This window comes from Podarcis cretensis, assembly GCF_951804945.1.
Source record: "Podarcis cretensis genome assembly, chromosome: 8".
In the NCBI taxonomy this organism is placed as follows: Eukaryota; Metazoa; Chordata; class Lepidosauria; order Squamata; family Lacertidae; genus Podarcis; species Podarcis cretensis.
Genome location: NC_137177.1, coordinates 73,090,309 through 73,110,607, shown reverse-complemented (window position 1 = coordinate 73,110,607; position 20,299 = coordinate 73,090,309). Strand labels below are relative to the sequence as shown.

Genomic DNA, 20,299 nt, shown 5'->3' with positions numbered 1-20,299 from the left:
GTCTGCAGTTAGGGGAGACAGAGCAACACCACCGCAAGATAATCATTACTCTCCACCTGCCCCCCCCCCCCGTATAATATGAAGGAATTGCTGACTACAGGGAGGTTGATAAAGTTGCAAAGCATCTAGATATGCAATGCACTGCCTAGTACAGCATTTTCTCCTGCATTAGCTACTTGAGGCTGGGTGAAATCCTAGTGCTAGATATTATTGCCTTTCAGAACTCAAAGGGTTCCATGCTCAAGAGACTGACTGACTTCTCATTACAGGCTCACACACACTTGGGCTACACAAATCCTGAGTAGATGCCATGCATCTTTCAGAAGCAAATGTTCAAAACAAGATTACAACATTGGGTTAAGTGCAATTCAGACAGGTACAAAACTGAAAGAGAGCAATTTGGTTATTAATGTAAAATTACTTGTGTGTCATAAGGTGAACAGAGTTTCTAATTTCAATACATTTGCATTAAACATAAAACTGTATCCTACTAAACACTCTAGCTAGTGTTTGACAATCACCAATTATGGCTCATGCTTCATTTTGTCAGTTATCTAAGAAAGGTAAAATTCCTATTCCACTCTGTTTGCCGCAGGATACTACATCATAGACCAAACCTATTGTTTCTGCCAAAAGCAAGGTTACAGAACCATGCATTTTTCAAACTCTACCCATCTTCATGAGTCAGTGGTGCCATCCTTGATACTGCAGTTTTGCAGCTGCTGGATTCCTGTATAGCTTTTAAGCCTGTTGGGCTCCTTTGGGCTCCCACCCCTGTCAGCCATTTCTTTCTTGTAGGATCTCAACCAAGCATCAGTATGTATGCAGTGTTAGAAACACAGATATATAAGCTAGATACCGAATGGCTCCTTAAACCAGTCACCAAACGGTCGCCAAAATCGAATGCCTAGTTGCCATTTTGGGGCAAGGCGGCTTGAAAGTCATATTTTTCAATACAACTTTTTGGTTCCTGAAATTCATTCTGATTGTGCAGATAAAATACAATGGATAGAATTCTACAGGGTGTGTTGCTGGTGTGTGAAAACAGTCAAGATCCAAGGATCTCCAGACATACACCTCCAGGTGGTGGAGACGTCAGATGCCATCCTAGCACATGGGCATCTTCAAGTGGTTGCAAGTGGCCAACAGTAAGTTGCAAAATGTGCCTGGCGAATTTCAAACACTGTATTTGTAGACTTGCTTATTTGTTAAGAGAATTTGTGTAAATCAAGGGAAGATGAAACTTATGATCAAACTGAAATCTTTGAAGCAATAGTGTGTATTAAATTTAGAGAGCTACTACACTCCTTTCCGAAAAGATATAGTTGTGACAGCAACAAACTTAAAATATTGGTTAATATGTGCTAGGATTTAGACTTTTTCATCAAACTTAAAAACAAGGCAGTGGCATCCAAATTAAAAGTGTTTAAATAAGAACACCAATTGCCACCTCATGCAGAACTGCTGTCATTAGTTCAAGTGATTTGTGAAAGTAACAGCTAAGTCTGTTGTTGAAAGGTGGGAGTTAACACAACCTACCAAGTTTTCAAAAGCAACTGGGACCAGCTAGAAACGATAAGATTTAAACATACTGATTGGTCAGGCTATGTGCCAGCCATAATAAACATAGGACTTAGTAACCTGCACATAAAACCTACGACTGCATGATTACCTATAAACATTAAACAAATGGCTGATCTTTGATCAAGCACCTCTGGTCAGCAGTTATCAATTCGTATCTCTTCATCATGCCATCATTAAAACAATTGTCTTCAATTGGCCAGATTCAGGACTCACCTCTAAGCCCCAACTGCAACAAAGAGCCCAACTGCAACAAGGAGCCGACACTTAAAATTATTTTAATGTATCAGTATTTAATAACAATCCAGTATTATACAGTCGTACCTTGGTTGTCAAACGTCTTGGTACTTGGATGTTTTGGCTCCCGAACGCCGCAAACCCGGAAGTGGGTGTTCAAGTTTGCAAACGTTTTTTGGAAGCCGAACATCCAACACACCTTCCGATTGAGTGCAGGAAGCTCCTGCAGCCAATCAGAAGCAGCGCCTTGGTTTTTGAACTGTTCCGGGAGTCAAACTGACTCCTGGAATGGATTAAGTTTGACAACCAATGGTAGGGTTTACTTCTTAGCCTTTTCTTCTCCCAAAAAATGTACTGCAAGGCAGCAGAGATTTAGCATCAGAGATTTCCTCCTCCAAGATGGGCTACATTCCCAAGCTAATGATCCCCATCTTCCCCTTACTTTCCTCTACAGGACCTGCAGAAATCGCCTTCTTTACTGTTGGACCCAGTACTGGTCTCATCCACTCAATCTGCTGCAGCCTGTTTTTGAATGAAGGGGAAGTTGTAATTCACTGAGGGTTTGAGACCCATCGGCTACTCTCCAGAGTGGAATCTCTAAGACGGTTGGATGGCACCTTGTACACCTCCTTCTGGCAACTCCTACAGTCAAGCTGGTGCCAAACATATTGTTCTGCTTTCCTTTGTTGAGACCGAGCCGGGGGGGGGGGTCTAGTTGTCTGGGCAGCCCAGGACCTCCATACATACTGCCCAGGTTTGTGCCCTTGGGAGGTCACTTCAATACACCTAACACTGCAGTTAGACTTCACCCCTGGAGGTACACTCCATTGTCTCTCAAGACTGATGGATGCCAACAACAACAATATACAGATGTGAGGGGCTAAGGCAGATGGTTGCTTAACTGAAGCCACTTAGTGAAGGTGAAGTCAAGTATCAACTCATCAATGAACAGGTATATTTTCAGCTCACACTCTTACCAATTACATTACTTGCAAAACCTTGAGAGCTGCATACAGGGAGAGAGCTTGTCATCCTCTCACCGAACAAGCTATCACCTGATAAAATTTTGCAGATCAACTTAGCAAATCAAAACATAGTACTGAGTCCAGTCCAAAAATATACAAACGCTACTTGCACTTGAACGTGCTTTTGAACTGCTAGGTGGGCAAGAGATGTATTTATAGAGCACTAACCATCCTGACAGAGTATACTTTTTCATGAACTTGAAACATGTGCTTTTTATGCTCAAGGAGATGCAGCAAAATATGCCATTGGAATATTCTATTCACATGCAAATAGCTCAGTAAAATAAGGTCAGAATTTTATATCAAATCATTAATATAATGAAACTTGTGAAGAGGTGTGTTTGGAATGGAGCCATTGCAGGTTGAGGTTTATGTTAAAAGTCTTAAATAAAAACAGCTCACATGTTTTGACTCTGTATATATCAGCTCCCTAGGTTTCTAAAACACAACATTACATTTATCACCTCCCAGTCCCCCCAACTTTTCAATAAAGTAAGGGCTCAAATGACACAGGGGCTGCATTCAGGAAATCGCACCTAAAGCCAAAACACATGGGGTTCATTGGCAGGTGAAATTGCCAAAGTCATTTTTCATGGAACACCACCCCCATTCCAAGATTTTTTTTAAAAAAATAAATAAATCCCCACACACATAAAGCTGAATGCACACAAGTTAAATGTGTGTACATTGTGGGCCTCCTGTAATGGCAAACAATAAGAAGAAAGGTGTACTTGGGGGAAGGGCTGTAAAAGAAAGATCAGTTAATTTTAGCATTCCCACAGGCATCCAAAGGGACAAAAACACAAGTAATTCCAGGAATGCGTTGAAATTACTTCTGGCCATTTAAATGAGCCTTTGAAGCAGCTAACTTGTAATTAGAAGACAAAGTTAAAATTCTTCTCTCAGGGGGAAAAATGTCATTACTACACAAAAGCTCACATCCCTTACCATTCCCTTATGTGTCAACATTCTAAATGACCTTTCTCTTATGCAAGTATCTTTTATACTTCAAAAAGATAGTGAAAGAATCATGGAAAGCTTATGTAGCAGATTTTCATAAATTTTGGCAATTCTACTCAAATTAGCAGTCATGGCAAAACACAGGTTTTAAGTCACCTAATAAGTCTTATACATTTCACCTCTCGCTAATGTGCTCCTAATTTAATAAGAAAACCTAAGCAACAAACCTATACACTACACTGTTATTTCATTAGGGTATACATAAAGCTCAGTACACTTTTTATTGTTTAAAGTAGGGAGTATCAAAGTTTGCCACAAAAGACTCCTCAATTTCAACAGCCAGAAGTGTTGAACTTACTCACATATTCAGAAACACCACTCTGGACACAAAATTAGATTTTGGAAGGTATCACTCTCTAGCTTCTTGACAGGCAGCTTAACAGCTCTTGCCCAACTTTAAGATGCACCTGAGAGATGCCTTTGCCCTCAAAAAAGAAAGACTCCTAAAAAACTGAACTACTGAATTAAAAAGTGACAACCTGCTTGTATATAATAGGAGAGTGGGGCTAAGGCATATCCTCATCAGAAAAATGAGAATTTTGCCACAGATCACTTTGTTTATAACACCATCAATCAACATTCTTAAAAAAACAAGAGCTTGCATTTAGATCTTAATGCTGTGGAGAATGCATATACCACCCTTTCAAGGTCCTACCAAACTACAACCTGTGAAGTAAATCATGCCTTCAAGAGTCCTGAAAACTCACACTTAGATGAACCACAGCTTTAGAGTTGTTAAGATAGAGAATCCCTTCCTGTTCTTAGATGAAAAGATATGAAACAGTCTTTTAATGCATCTCACTTGTAAGAGAACATATCAGCATAACTCACTTTTAAAGATGTAAGAGATGAGTATCAGATGAAGTTTTACATATGAATTATAACAATTCATGGGTGTGATCTTTGATAAAGGTTACCTCTTCCACTTGCCTCAAGTTACCCTATTTTTCTTACTTGCAAGTATATACAACAAGAAGCAATAGGACTGAAGCAGAAAATTTGTAGTGAATTTATTTCCTCCCACATAGGGACGCAGGTGGCGCTGTGGGTTAAAGCCTCAGCGCCTAGGGCTCGCCGATCGAAAGGTCGGCGGTTCGAATCCCTGCGGCGGGGTGCGCTCCCGCTGCTCGGTCCCAGCGCCTGCCAACCTAGCAGTTCGAAAGCACCTCCGGGTGCAAGTAGATAAATAGGGACCGCTTACCAGCGGGAAGGTAAACGGCGTTTCCGTGTGCGGCTCTGGCTCTGGCTCTGGCCAGAGCAGCGATGTCACGCTGGCCACGTGACCCGGAAGTGTCTCCGGACAGCGCTGGCCCCTGGCCTCTTAAGTGAGATGGGCCACAACCCCAGAGTCTGTCAAGACTGGCCCGTACGGGCAGGGGTACCTTTACCTTTACCTATTTCCTCCCACACCCTTTCCCATTAATATATCAGCACTACATACACACCATTTTCCCAAATACTTATAAGATAATTTAAAAAGATGGTGCCAATTGGCAATTTTTATTGCTATGTGGCAGGAATGTGAGAGTTGAGGTAAAGAAGATAAATATAATACATATTTTCAAAGTTAAACTATGGTAAAATCCATATGGTAAACAGTACTTACAGAAACGAAATACAGATAAACACACAAAAGGTTCTCAGAAAGATAAAAGTATTTCCTTAATTTATAAATGCTATAGTTGTGCAAGTGATAAATATAAAGTGTGCATGTATATGCAAATATGTGTGTGTGCCCCCTTCACCATCTGCGTATTTGATAACGTATCTTCCTGATATAATAAAATTAAGTCAGCCTTAAAGATGGCAAAGAACTGGTGTGGAAACAGACTAAAGATGCAACTAAATGACATTAAGACCTTCCCATTTTTAAAAAATGGTGAATGCAGCTGTGCAAGCAGAGAGGAATTTGTATTGGACCATGGTGCAGGAAGAGGAGCTTTAACCCTTCCCTCCCAAAACTGCTTTTTGCCCAAGGCAGCAAAGCGTATACCACACAGCAAATGGAAGTGGAGCAAGGGGGAGTGTCAACCAGAAAAATTGTGGGTGGGATTAACTCCTATTCCTCAGTCCCTCAGTCCCAATATGAATGACTCCCACTGCTATATTTTAAAAAACAAATACAAAGCAAAGCAAAGCAAAGCAAAACAAAACATGGAAGTAATGGATACAAACATTTTCCAGAGTATCCAAATTTTAAAATGCAGGCATCTAAACACACAACTCCTCTGAAACATCTCTAATATTTATTTAAGAGATGCATTATTTCTCATCGGTTCTGTAGGATTCTGCTCCAACATTTAATAAACAATGTTTGGAAACTGCTTATGGTTTTTACAATCAAACAATATATGAATTTTATTAATTTATTAAATAAATAAACAATTAAACACTGCTGAGAGGAGACCATCTTCTTATTGAATCAGTACCTCTCAACCAAACACACTATCAGATTCTCTACCTCTTTTATCCCTGACATTCTCCTTCACTCTACATATTCTCATCCGGTATCAGCTCCCTTTTGTCATCCATGGCATTTATCATACTACTCCTTATGACTGGAATAGCTTCCCACTCTTTATCATCAATGCCTTTAAATTTTACCTTACAATGCACATTTTCTGAACAAAACCTTTCATAAACCATCAGAGCCTGAACTTATTCTACAGTGTCACAAACCTCCCTCCTCCTGCCCTTTGTCGTCATCTTAGTTCTGCCTTTGCCTAGAAGCCTTCTGGGAAGTGACCCTGTCACTTGCATTTGCAATGACTGCCATTCTAGGCTCCAAATATAACTGACTATTTGGTTTAAAAGTAACCAGTCTTTAGCTATTTCACAATGACTGATACTTTCAAAATGGCCAATTATCCTAGAAACTCTCCTCTTCCTATTATGCCTGCTGAGGGCAAGGGGAAAGAAGATGACAGCAGTAAGGATTTTTCTTCGGTGCCAAATCTGCCATCTACACAAAATTATTCATTCCCTTCTTTCTTCTGTCAAGCTCATGTTAATGGCAGCCTCAAACAATACGAAATGCCATATGGCTACATCTGGATATTAAAATTGAGAATATCAATTACCAATCCACTAATGCAAAGCCAAAATCCACGGACAGTAAGAATTTAATCCAATCCAGGGACTGAAACTTGAGCCAATTGCAGGAAGCAAAATACAGGAAGCAAAAGCTACATTCATTTTTAGCAGAAGTGTGATTATTCCACTGAAAGTCCTCAGATAATAGCAAAATATGTTTTATTCAGTCATACACTTTAATTAGAACAGAGAAAAGTGACAAAAAACACGAGCAGTTACAGATTTAATGTAGTGACATTATTAATGAAACCAATTGGATTATATCAGCATTATGTGAGGTTGTAGAATCAACTCCATAATACAGTGAGGCGTAAAAGTATTTGATCCCCTGCTAAATTTGCCCGTTTGCCCTCTGACGGAGAAATGACCAGTCCATAATTTTAATGGTAGGTTTATTGTAGCTGTGAGAGACAGAATAACAACAGGAAAACCCCCAGAAACCCAGAAGACAAGTCAGAGATTGATGTGCATTATAATAAGTGAAATAAGTATTTGATCCCCTATCAACCAGCCAGACGTCAGGCTACCTGGTATCTTCACTGTATGTAAGGAGCTGAGATTAGAGACACCTGCTGTAAGGGAGAGGTCTTACCTGTAATCCCAGCTCGTTACAGTACTTGTACAAAAGACACCTGTCAACAGAAGCAATCAATTCAGCAGATTCCAAAGTAGCCACCATGACCAAGATCAAAGAGCTGTCCAAGGATGTCTGGGACAAGACTGTTGACCTGTACAAGGCTGGATTGGGCTACAAACTACTGCCAAGCAGCTTGGTGAGAAGGTGACAACAGCTGGTGCAATAATTCGCAAATGGAAGAAACACAAAATAACTGTCAACCTCCCTTGGTCTGGGGCTCCATGCAAGATCTTATCTTGTGGAGTTGCAATGATCATGAGAATGGTGATGAAGCAGCCCAGAACTACACGGGGGGAACCTGTCAATGATCTCAGGGCAGCTGGGACTATAGTCACCATGAAAACAGTTGTTAACACACTACGCCGTGAAGGACTGAGATCATGCAAAGCCCGCAGGGTCCCCTTGCTCAAGACAGCACATATACAGGCCCGTCTGCAGTTTGCCAAAGCACATCTGAATGACCCAGAGGAGAAGTGGATGAAAGTGTTGTGGTCAGATGAGACCAAAATCAAGCTCTTTGGCATCAACTCAACTCACCGTGTTTGGAGGAGAAATGCTGCCTACGACCCCAAGAACACCATCCCCACCATCAAACATGGAGGGGGACATATTATGCTTTGGGGGTGTTTTTCTGCTAAGGGGACAGGACACCTTCACCGCATTGAAGCGACGATGGACAGGCCCATGTATTGTCAAATCTTGGGTGAGCACCTCCTTCCCTCAGCCAGGGCATTGAAAATGGGTCGAGGATGGGTATTCCAGCATGACAATGACCCAAAACACATGGCCAAGGCAACAAAGGAGTGGCTCAAGAAAAAGCACATTAAAGTCCTGGAGTGGCCAAGCCAGTCTCCAAACCTTAATCCCATCGAAAATCTGTGGAGGGAGCTGAAGGTTTGAGTAGCTACACAACAGCCTCGAAATCTTACTGACTTGGAGAGGATCTGCAAAGGAGTGGGACAAAATACCTCCTGAGATGTGTGCAAACCTGGTGGCTATCTACAAGAAACGTCTGACCTCTGCAACTGCCAACAAAGGTTTTGCCACCAAGTACCAAGTCATCTTTTGCAAAGGGATCAAATACTTATTTCACTCATTATAATGCACATCAATCTCTGACTGACTGGGTTTCTGGTGGTTTTCCTGTTGTTATTCTGTCTCACACAGCTACAATAAACCTACCATTAAAATTATGGATTGGTCATTTCTTCGTCAGAGGGCAAACGGGCAAAGTTAGCAGGGGATCAAATATCTTCTCCCCTCACTGTATGTGGTGCACATTTTAAAATTTATTTCTAGATCATAGACTGGACACAATCTTCACCTGAAGAAAAAGTGCTCTGACTCCAAACTGTGGTTGAGAAATCACAGCAATGCCTCCTAGAACAGTTAGTGGCTCTTTTAATGACCTAACTTTACTTCCTGGCACTTCGAGAAGCTTATTGCACACAAAATGCAAGCTATGTGCAAGGCTGATTTGCAGAAAGGATGACCTAAAAGCCAAAACAGTAATGTGTGTTCATTTTAATCAATCTGCTCAAAACATACAGCATTTATTTGCTGGCTACATAACCACTATTATGACCGGTTACCATGCTTAGCTGTTAAAGATACAATGGAAATTGACATCCTTATCCTAAAGCCTTTTTTGTTGTTAGTTTTCATCTGAAAAAGAGGCCAAGCAGTCTCTAACTTATGCTTTTAATTTAGTTTAATAGAACATATTTCAGACTTCCTCATCTATCCCCCCACTACCACACATAATGCCTAGGTATTGTAACATCAACCAGTGTCCCCATACAATGATATGATTAACTTCCAAGTTCAAACTTTTCCAGGTAAGTGGATGAGTTTCTCAATGCCAGACACATAAAGTATCACGACAGAATGCCTACTGCCACACTGACCTAGCAGCTGCAATGAACAAATAGGGATAAACCCTAGTGAACACAGGCCCTTAGGTAATTTTAACACCTGCTCATAGAGAAAAGGGCAAAAAAAGGAAAATATAAAACATGATCAAAATTCCAGTGGTGTGCACATGAAAATACAATAATGACAAGTAACTGTCAATCAATATCTTGTGCATTTATCCAAATATCTATTCTTTATGTGGGCCTCAACTACAATGTACAGTACTAAAGCAGAAACACAAAACAGACCCAACCCCCCAGAAAAACAAACCCGATGCCAAATGCAAAGAACACTGTTATGAGCTAACAATTAGAACCCATAATAAAGAGTATGGGGTTACTATTAAACTCAAAATATACTATGCATTTTACTAATTGCAAGATATGTGTACTAAATAAATAAATGTCATCTAGTCTGCCCTGGTGAGCTTTCAGATGTAAGATAAAAATTAAACAAATAAAATTTTATAGTATTATTTTAAAGCTATTAACAATAATTTGATGCCATCCAAATAGTGTAATTTCAAATGTTTCTGCAAATGCAGGTACAATTCCAAACATACAGACTGTGAAATATGTTCTGCTCACTTCTAAATTAATCTGCTTTGGGTCAGTTAGACGTCTGCAGTACTGTACTTTAACCCAGCTGGAATGTGAATTAAAATTAGCTATTGCTTTTAAATAAAAAATGTTACCAACTTTTAAAATCTCATTCAATTGTACAAGCTACTCCAGTAAGCACTTAAAATATGTAAAAACTTGTATAAAAAATATAAAAGACCAGGGAAAATGTTCTACTAATCAAGCAAGCTTCTGCTTCATGCCATATATATATATATATATATATATATATATATATTTCACTGAAGAATTTCAGGTCAAATACTGTTGCAGAAGCTGTCATATTTTTGGCAAAGGAGCAGAACTGCATTTCCTTTCCATCACAAAGAGGTCACATGTGATCACACTGACAGATTACACAGTTCTACAAATAATGCTTGTATAAGATTTATGTAAGCCCTGCTGTAGAAGAAAATTGGTGGCAACATTCTAGGGGGGGAAAGAGTTTAAAACTCTTATGAGGAGGCTTTGAGAAGTTAAAAATGATCCCATCACTATATCCCGTGTATTTATGCCACGATGTAAAAATTTCAATAAAACTATTTACTCCACCCACCCGGCTTTATTTGGAGACTGAAAAGCATCAAAAGATTAAAAACCTAGAACATCTGCCAATCCCCTAGCCCCAACAAAACAAATCTGTTAATTAAAAAAAAAAAAGCTTATCAAAGTCAGAAAAGGAATTTAAACATGATTTGGTTTAGTGAAGCTGTGTTTAGTTGAAAACATAGAGTTGCCTTCCTGCAAACGCCATCTTGTTGCAGTTACCGGGCCCAGCACAAAAAGATCCATTCATTCCCCGAAAAAAATGGGGGGGGGGGGAGAACAAGCACACCCTCCATAATCTGCAACCACTAAAACAATTGACCTATTCAATCCCCTCTTCCCAAAATTACAAAAGAGAGAATGCTTAATATCTAAGATTAATTAAGATCTCATCTTCATCTCGTTTTCTAACATGCATTTCACAAAACCAGCAGAAGCAGTTTGTCTTTATTTACAAGCCTGTGCTTACAAGGAAAGCCTCAAAATGTGCAACAAACCTCTCCTCAGACTATGTACATAAATGGCGACAGCAGCCTCCTTTCAATTTTTGGTATTATTCTTTCACCACATCCAAATCCACATGGATAGGTGGTGTGAGAAGCAGCTTTCCCCATTTCCAAGCTTTCATTTTTTTAAGGAAACAGCATTTGCCTTGTTTAAAGTGCCTAAAATATATATATCTTGCATAAAATGTGTTCGAATAAGTGGTTTTGCTAAGGCAATCATGACAAAAAATCACATTCGTTAAATTTTTAGTTCTTCATCACAGTGACAAATTGATAACCTCTATATCATGCTAATATTCTTCTTGACACATTATTTAAAAAATAAAATAAAATCCTTCCTTACCCTCTGAATTAATTCATTATTTAAAGTCACACAATAGTCTCCATAAGCATTTCTCTCATGTGGTTTTAGAAATTCACCTAGTTATTTAAAAAAAACTTTTACTACAAAAGCAATTTCCCTTAAATTGCTTTTTAAAAAAAACAAAACAAAAATCATATTTGCACGCTCCCTGGTTCTCCAGCAGCCAACGTCTACCCTGAGCAGACATTAATGGCAAAATTATACAACACCTATTAAAGCATAAAAGCAACTAAAAAAATACAGCAGCTAAATCTCTCTGCTATGACAGTGAAAGTAGAAGCATTTCTTATTCTCTCCCCGCCTCCAAACCATTTCCTACCGTAGGAAGAAGAAAACCACCAAGATTCCATTTTCTTAGCCTTCTCCTTGGCCAGGGGTTGCCTAAAGCAATCTCACCCTGTTTTCCTCTCCTCCACCCAATCAATTTTCCACCATTACAGTACCAGCCACACACAAACAGCACTCTCTTGATATTTTCTCCCAAGCATCCTCTGTGGACTGGCCTTGCCTCCTTCCCCTCCCCCCACTTCTAGCCTCAACGCATGCAGAAAAGAATCAGTTCTTCAACACCCCCCCATACACACACACACACACCCTTTTCCTATCTCTGGCCAGCAGCTACAGAAAAACACTCCCCCTCCCTGATGTTCTGAGATGGGTGGGACAGTGATGGAGACAATGAAAGCAAAAAACCCGAAATGGTTATTTCTTGATTTCCTGTGTCAGCAGCCCTAACAAAAAAGGGCAGGGCACCTCGCCTAGTCAGGAAGGATGGCATTGTAAGATGGGGGGAGAGGACAGGATAGAGAAGGGGATAGAGAAAAAAGAGAGCGCAAAATGGAGGGGAGTAGATAGGGAAAGGATTTGAAACAGCAAGGGAGAGTATTAAAAAGGGAGGGGAAAGCAGAAGTAGCTGTAATAGGGAAGGGCAGTCAAAAGCAGCTGGGAGGGGGAAATTCTGCGGGGAGAGGTAAAAACAGAGGGGTGAAAGAGAAAGAAGTGGGGCAGAAAGGAGCAAGATTTAAGTCATGAAGTAGGAAGGAGATGAAAGTGTATGAGGTGAAAGGAAAAAGAAAATATGGGGGAAATTGATCAGTACAGTACTCAAATTTCAAGGAGGGGCAGCCTCCCTCCCTCTTAGTTTTTGCATTGCTCTTTTTAGAAGGCTAGAGAGGGAAGAGAAGCATGATTTGGCTAAAACAGGAGGGACCCAGGGTTGGGGATTTTATTAAAGGGCTCCTCCGTCCCCCATAACTGAAACACACTGAAATGTTTTTATTTTTTTGCCAACAATTTGGTTTTTTAGAAAAAGAGATGATATGGGGGGGATAGGTATCTAGACGGGAGAAGTGAGGAGAGAGTATTTTAAGGTGGGGGGGGGGAGAAAATGATTTAAAAAGGGAGGAGCATGTGAAGGGGCGTAATGGAGGCTTCTGCGGGGGTGGCAGAGGAAGAAATGGGGTTAGGAGCACCTAAAAAACAGGGCCGTAGGGAGAGAAACAGGATTGGCTGATGTTGAGAGTTTAAAAATTCTGATTAAAAGACAAGGGTTTAGGGTGACTTAACAAGGGCCTGGAGAGATCGTAATGGGGCGGGGGGTTGAATAGGGTCTCCGCGGAGAGATTTGATGGGGCTGCATGCACAAGATCAGTGATTGGGAGGTGGTTGGGGGTCTTTTTAAAGAGGGGATGAATAAGGCCTGATTTTCGGCGTGGGGAAATGAACAAGGTCTCCCGATTTTACAGAATTAACCGAATGAGGCCTTTTTTTTGCGGGGTGGGTGGGGAGAGTATGAACACGATATGAGATGAGGCCGGGTTCCCCCCCCCCTCCCGCGCAGGATCGGGTCAGTAAGGCCTGTTTTTCAGGTTGGGGATGTGACCAGGGGCTGTCATGGGGCTTCGGGGTTTTTTTAAGAACGGGGCGAACGAGGCCTGTTTTTTCAGGGTGGGGATACGAACTGGGTCCGTAATAAGGACGGCAAGCAAAGCTGTAAAGGGTGGGGTGGGGAAACGTGATTAGGATCCCTGCGAGGGAGATTTCGAAACAACACCCCCCCCCTTCAATAATACCACATATTATGCTTTCCTCTCTCTTTCTCTCACCTTCCTCGACGGTCGTTGCTCATCCACGGCCTCCGCCGCCGCCGCCCCCAGCCAATACGCCCTCCTCTCCTCCTTTCTCCCTCCCCGCCGGGCGGGCGACCCCCTTGCAAGACCCCCGCCGAGAGCCGCCGGTTCTCCTCCTCCTTCCTCCTCCTCCCAGTCAATTCAGTCCGTCAGGCCAGCCAGCGGGGCAGGAGGCAGCGTCGAGGGAGGAAGCAGAGAGGAGGAGGAAGAGGAAGAGGAGGAAACCGGGGGGGAGGGGGAGGTATGGAGGAGGGGGGGGGACACAGAAAGAGAAATAAACCGGGAAGGGGAGGAGGAGGAGGAGGAAGCCCCTACTGCTGCTGCTGCCGCCTCGTCGCCGCCGCCGCCGCCGCCGCCGTCCGTCCCGCGCTGCGCTTGGCAGCCGCTCCGTTTCCTCACGAAGAGACGCACCGAGGAGGAGGGGGGAGAGAGAGAGAGAGAAAAGAGGGAGGGCGGCGGCTGCACCACCAACAGGAACGTCGAATCAAGAGGAGGCGGGCGGGCAAGGGGTCCCCTGAGGGAGTCGCTCGGGCGGGAAGGTTTTGTTATGTGTGGGAGGTTGTTTCCTCCTCCTCCTCCTCCTCCTCTCGGTTTTTCTTTCTTTCTTTCTCTTCGCGGTCCTCGGTTTTTTGTTTTAAAAAAGCTATGGTGGGTGGGTGTGGGCTCAGCCGCTCAGCTCCCGCTCGCGGCCATAGGGAAAGCAGCGGAGTCTCGGCTGGCTGGCTTGGGCGCGGCAGGCGAGGGTAGGCGGCAACTCCCCGCTTGCTTCCTTCCTTCCTTTCTCTCTCTCTCTCTCTCTCTCTCTCTCTGCCTCCCGCTCGCTCGCTTCCCCGCCCTTGCGGCCCGGCTGGGAAACCCCGAGCACGGCCGTTTGGCCTGCCTGGGTTCTCTTTCTCTCTCTCTCTCTCTCTTTTTTTTTTTCTTCCCTCCTCGACCTCCCCCTCCCCCCCCCGTCTCGTGCCGCCTCCTTCCTGGAACTGAAAACCAGGCAGTTTGAGGTGCTTTTTTTAAAAATAAAAAACAAAATCAAAAATAATATAATCAAAGTTAAAATAAGTCACTTCATGCTGCTTTGGGGTTCTTTTCTCCTTTCGGGTCATGCCCACCGCCGTCCTTTCTCACAGGCTGCATGTGAGGCGATTTTGTTACTACACTAGTCGTTTCCAATAAATAAAAACGTCATGATTAGGAAGGAAGGAAGGGGGCGGGAAAGTTAAAAGGAGCCCCTTCGTGGTGGTGAAGGAAGGCAACATGGGTGGTCTTTGTAGGGTTGCCATGTTGTCCTCTTTCTCCAGGACACGTCCTCTTTTTTTTCCGGGGTAAAATTTGAGGCAAAATGCCTTTATTTGCTTTGAATGGCCGTCATAGCGCTCTCTTTTTTTCTTTTCGTTCTTCAAAATAGGGCAACCCTACCTTTTGGGTTCCCAGTACTGTACTTACAATCTTTCTCACAGACAAAACCAGGCTACGTGAGGAGATTCGTTTATTTGGGGGGGAGGGGAGTCATTTGTGTGAAAGGAGATTTTTTTTGTTTCGTTGTGAATAAAGTTATTGTAGTAAAAGTTAAAAGTTACTTAACGGTGATTCCAAATATAACTGGTTCTTTTTCCTTTTGGCCCGCCCCCTATCCGAAAACCAAGCTATGTGAGGTGTTTTATTTTTAAGGGGTTTGTATGAGAAATGGATTCCCCCCCCCCTTTTAACATTATTGTTGTTAATGACAAAAGTGTTGTTGTTGTTTTTTAAAAAAACAAAGTCACTTCATGATGATATTGAAACATGACTGGTTATCTCTCCCTTTTCTCACAGGAACCCAGACTGTAGAAGTTTGTGTTTAGAAAAAAATGATGATGATGACGATGCTAAACTTAAGTCACTTCATGATGATTTGAAACATAGTTTTAAAAAAAAAGATTAAAAATGAAATAATGTTGGGGAGAGTGAATGAAAGAACAGGCTATGTATGGAAAGGAAGAACACCACCTCACAATGTGCAAAGATGGCATAAAAGGGGGGGAAATGATAGAGAAAATAGCAAAAGGTTAAAAAGTGCAGTCTTTAACATAGATTTGGCCAGTCGCATTTTATACCTATCCATCCCTAAGACCTTAAGGAGAAACAAAGAGATTGTCAACAATGAAAGCAAGCTGTCAGATTATTTAATTTTTAAACTGATTTTTTAAAAAAGTTTTAAATATATGCTGGGTTGAATCCAAATTTAGTTATGCTTATACCCATTAGAAAGGACAGGGGTGGCGCTGTGCCTAGGACTTGCCGATCAGAAAGTCGGCGTTTCGAATCCCTGCGATGGGGTGAGCTCCCATTGCTCGGTCCCAGCTCCTGCCAACCTAGCAGTTTGAAAGCACGTCAAAGTGCAAGTAGATAAATAGGTACCACTCCGGCGGGAAGGTAAACGGTGTTTCCGTGTGCTGCTCTGGTTTCGCCAGAAGCGGCTTAGTCCTGCTGGCCACATGACCAGCTGTACGCCGGCTCCCTCGGCCAATAAAGCGAGATGAGCGCCGCAACCCCAGAGTCGGTCACAACAGGAGGACCTAATGGTCAGGGGTCCCTTTACCTTTACCTTATACCCATTAGCAGGGGTTCTGAGAGTGCTGTACCTGGCCCTACAGCCAACAGGTTCCCCAGACTTTGCACTTTAGTTTAAATCAAAATCCCAAGTCTCTAGTCCTCTTAAAAAGAAAGTTATGAAGCAAAATATGCAGCTAACCTTTGGAGTGATTTTAGTTAGATGACCCAGCCTGACTGCTTCCACCTTTCCATGTTTTTAGCCAATGAGTAAATGAGAGGTGGAATTGATGAGTGAATTGTTTGGACACCAGGGTCATGAAGAGCTGCTATATATTTTTTCCACATCGTTTTCTAGTCTATTTGTCATTTTCTAAAATCTCTATAGAGTGCCCTTCCTTTTCACCTAGCTGCCAGGATTACTACACAATAGGTTCAGGTGGACGTTAAAGAATTCCCAATAGCAAATACAAACTTTGCAAAGAGTCTTAGGCATGTCTCTTGTTGTGCAGAACCTAAAGCCAAAGACTCATTAAGAATCCACTGTATACAGTTTACTTACAGTACAATGCTATGCATATCTACCGTATTTTTCGCCCTATAGGACACACTTTTTCCCCTCCAAAAATGAAGGGGAAATGTGTGTGCGTCCTATGGGACGAATGCAGGCTTTCGCGGAAGCCTGGAGAGCGAGAGGGGTCCCGCTGCTTGCGGAGAGTTGCCTGCATGCCAAAGCCTGTGCGCGCTGAGCTCAGCGCTCCAGGCTTCGCAGATCTCTCCACAAGCAGCGGGAGCGCTCCCACTGCTTGCGGAGAGTTGCCTGCATGCCGAAGCCTGCGCGCGCTGAGCTCAGCGCGTCCAGGCTTTGCGGACCTCTCCGCAAGCAGCGGGAGCGCTCCCACTGCTTGCGGAGAGTTGCCTGCATGCCGAAGCCTGCGCGCGCTGAGCTCAGCGCTCCAGGCTTCGCGGAGCGCTCCAGCTGCTTGCGGAGAGTTGCCTGCATGCTGAAGCCTGCCCTCGCTGAGCTCAGCGCATCCAGGCTTCGCGGACCTCTCAGCAAGCAGCGGGAGCCAGCGCTGGGCTCCCACGGCTTGCAGAGAGCTGCCTGTTTGGGGACTGGGGTTGGGGGAAGCTTGGGCCTCCCCCGCCCCAGCCCCGCGCCTGGGGGGAAATAATTTTTTTCCTTTATTTCCCCCCCAAAAAACTAGGTGCGCCTTATGGGACCGTGCGTCCTATAGGGCGAAAAATACGGTACTTAAAAGTACATCTCTTTGTGCTTAATGGGGTTTACTTTGGGGTATGTTAGAATAGTTGCCTTGGCTTTAGTTTAGGATTGGCACTGTGGGAAAATGGGGTTCTTGTGCCTTTAACAACTGTGTCACAGGTAGAATATCATGAAAGCCTCTTCTAATATGAAAATACAGTTATGGGAAAAGCTTCACTTGTTCATTCTGTCCATCAGACATTTATTATCTGTGTGTGCCCCTGATTTGTACAGGAACAAAACATATGCAAATCTTATGCAAGTTTGTCTTCTTTTGCAAGTAGGTTGTAGAGGAATAATCCACAAACATCGTAATAGACATGGTTGACACCACTGCCCTCTAGTCCATACTAAGCATGGCTAAGAATGGTTTGAGCTCAATAAGAATATATACAGCCAAGAGATCAAAACAAAATGCAAGATTAAAAGGTTAAGCTGTGATATTGTACTCACATAAATCTTCTCTACATTTATTGTGGGGTGGGGAGGATCATAATTTTCAGCACTGGCTAAGTGCCAAATTCAAAACTAAAATAAAATCAGTGAGCGATCAGCAATTATTGGGAAGAGAATCTAGCCCCACTGCCATGGGTCATAACATAGCTTTCTTCAGTTGCATCTTTATAATGAAATCTTGAGAACAAAACAAAATAACTCTTTATCTGGTTGCTGTTTCTTTTTAAATGAGTCACCTTATAATAAAAAGTTATGAATAGCAAAGTTGAATTATTAATAGCTCCCCCAAATCCAAAAAGAATGGATTGCTTATCTCTCCCCATCCCCTCTGTTTCGGTGGTGCTACATCTGGACAAGTCTGGATCTTTATGTGTCTCAGAAGCAACCATAATGATGACATCAATTATTGATAGATGATTTTGTGTGAAAAAACACATCCCGCCATTTGGGGAAGCTGAAATGCAGCAAGGAAGCAAGCAGCCATATATGACTAATTCTGAGTATCTTGCAGAAGTCCTGTAAGCTATTTTTGAGGATGAAATTAAGCTGGTATAGTTTGGGTTTTTAATGTCAATTGGAAACCTCTTTAAAATAAATTTAATCCCAACCTCACCTCTTGGTGAAATGAACAGGACTCTGAATTTTATTTTACTGCACTGTTACCTTGGAGAGAGCCCTGCCTGAAACCCCAGAGAGCTGTTGCCAGTCAGTGTAGACAGGACTGAGCTAGATGGATCAGTGGTCTGACTCAGTATAAGGCAGCTTCCTGTGTTCTGTTCATCGGATCTTCCAGGATGGAGCAGGCTGTAAGTCTAGTCTGAATACGGGGGGAAATGATTCTATTTTTAAGCTGAAGCTGTGTTTTTCAACAGGGCATTTTAAAAGTAATAGACTGCAAGGTGGGAAGCCCCAGCCTGTAAGAGAGCCCCCTCTGCCACCTGAGAGTGTCTGTAGGAAAGGAAGTTGTCTTTCAGATATTTTGGGACTCACTACTAGAAAGCACTTATTGACTATGAGCAACTGAGTAAATTGGAAGGACTACAGTAATATGAAAAGTGAACAGTATTGTAGGAGAAAATAAATGCTAGACCTCATATATCAAAGACTTCAAGGTCTAACCCAGAGATGGGGCACCCGTGCTAGGAATGGATGGTTTTCATCCATGCCTGCATACGTACAAAAGAAGTCTGTCCCATCCTAATTCCATGCAGATTTTTAGGGGAAATCCTAAAAAAATCCATATGGGGGACAGGACTTTCCAGGGGTAAATGTAGATACTGCACTTAGGTGGTGATCAGAGGGCTGCTTTCATTCTTATGTAAGTTTGAAGTTTTCTGCCAGACAGAAAAGCATTTTTTAAAAAATACTCCAGGAAGTAGCCCCATGTTGCTTCCTGCTTAATTGTATTTAATACAGTGTGTACGAGAGGATTTTATACAGGGGTTGGAAATGGCTGCCTGCATCAGCATTGATGGCTCTTAGTCATTTCCTTAAATGGAAGGAGCCCTTCTGTTCGCCACTCCAGATCCAAGTTAGGGATGGGTGAATCAGAGGCGGATTTAGGGGAGCACAACCGGTTCACCTGCAATGGACACTAAGCCAAGAGGGTGCCGCAGTAATGACTTCAAACAGAAGGCAAGAGGCGGGGGGATTTTCATGTTGCACAAGGTGCCACTGAAATTTGCAAACCCAAAATCTGCCACTGGGCAAATGTTTCAGTTTCTCACTCTTCCAGTGGTTTAGTTCTCCACATTTCCACACCAGTATGCAATTTAAGAAAAGAAAAAAGTATTTGTGAAGATTCATCATCAGCATTTCCCCTACCATGAATTTTTTGTATGCAATTTTGCCTAATATATCCATTTTTACAAAACAGTTTCCCCATATATAATGCATTTAGTAGGTTATTTTGACTAATACATACATTTATATGCACATTGTACCTCGCATGCATTTTTGTGCTCACTGCAAAATCTGGAAAAGTGCAAGTTTCAAAGGACAGCTGTGTTTCAGTTCTTGTATTGCTTCATAATGGGGAACATTAGGTAGGTTCCCCTTTAAATGTGCACAGCATCAAAATTATCCCCTTCATCTCTAACCCATGTGAAGCAGATACATGGCCACATCCAGGGCTGGCCCACCCATGAGGCAAGGTGAGGCAACTGTCTCAGGCGGCAGGATCCACTAGGGTAGCAGGTCCGGATTTTGATGTTCCTTCCCGCTTTGTTCCTGATACAGATCTTCCCTCATGCCTTCTTCCCTGGTGGGGAATGGGGTGCCATTTTGGGGTCTGCCTTTGGTGCCAAAATGTATTGGGGCCAGCCCTGCCCATATCACAGAGCTGGTTGAAGTCATGTTTCTTCTAAAAAAATGTAAGGGTA

At 42.7% G+C, this 20,299-nt stretch overlaps 2 protein-coding genes across 9 annotated transcripts in view; both read right to left on the bottom strand.

Moving 5' to 3' along the window:
- GNB1 (G protein subunit beta 1) overlaps window positions 1–13,969 on the bottom strand; it is a 75,279-nt gene extending 61,310 nt beyond the window's left edge. For 3 of the 7 annotated variants that reach the window (XM_079987207.1, XM_079987206.1, XM_079987209.1), the window contains exon 1: window positions 13,649–13,969. The gene's annotated coding sequence lies outside the window, so the exon portion shown is untranslated. Of the gene's footprint in view, window positions 1–11,862; window positions 12,065–13,648 lie in introns of those variants that run through there. The other 4 variants (XM_079987203.1, XM_079987204.1, XM_079987208.1 and 1 more) reach the window with 2 other exon arrangements.
- LOC307222199 (uncharacterized protein) overlaps window positions 1–20,299 on the bottom strand; it is an 82,523-nt gene that overhangs the window by 29,690 nt on the left and 32,534 nt on the right. The window contains exon 5 of one of the 2 annotated variants that reach the window (XR_013841623.1): window positions 19,099–20,277. The exons of the other annotated variant lie outside the window; for it this stretch is intronic. The gene's annotated coding sequence lies outside the window, so the exon portion shown is untranslated. Of the gene's footprint in view, window positions 1–19,098; window positions 20,278–20,299 lie in introns of those variants that run through there. 2 annotated transcript variants of the gene reach the window in all.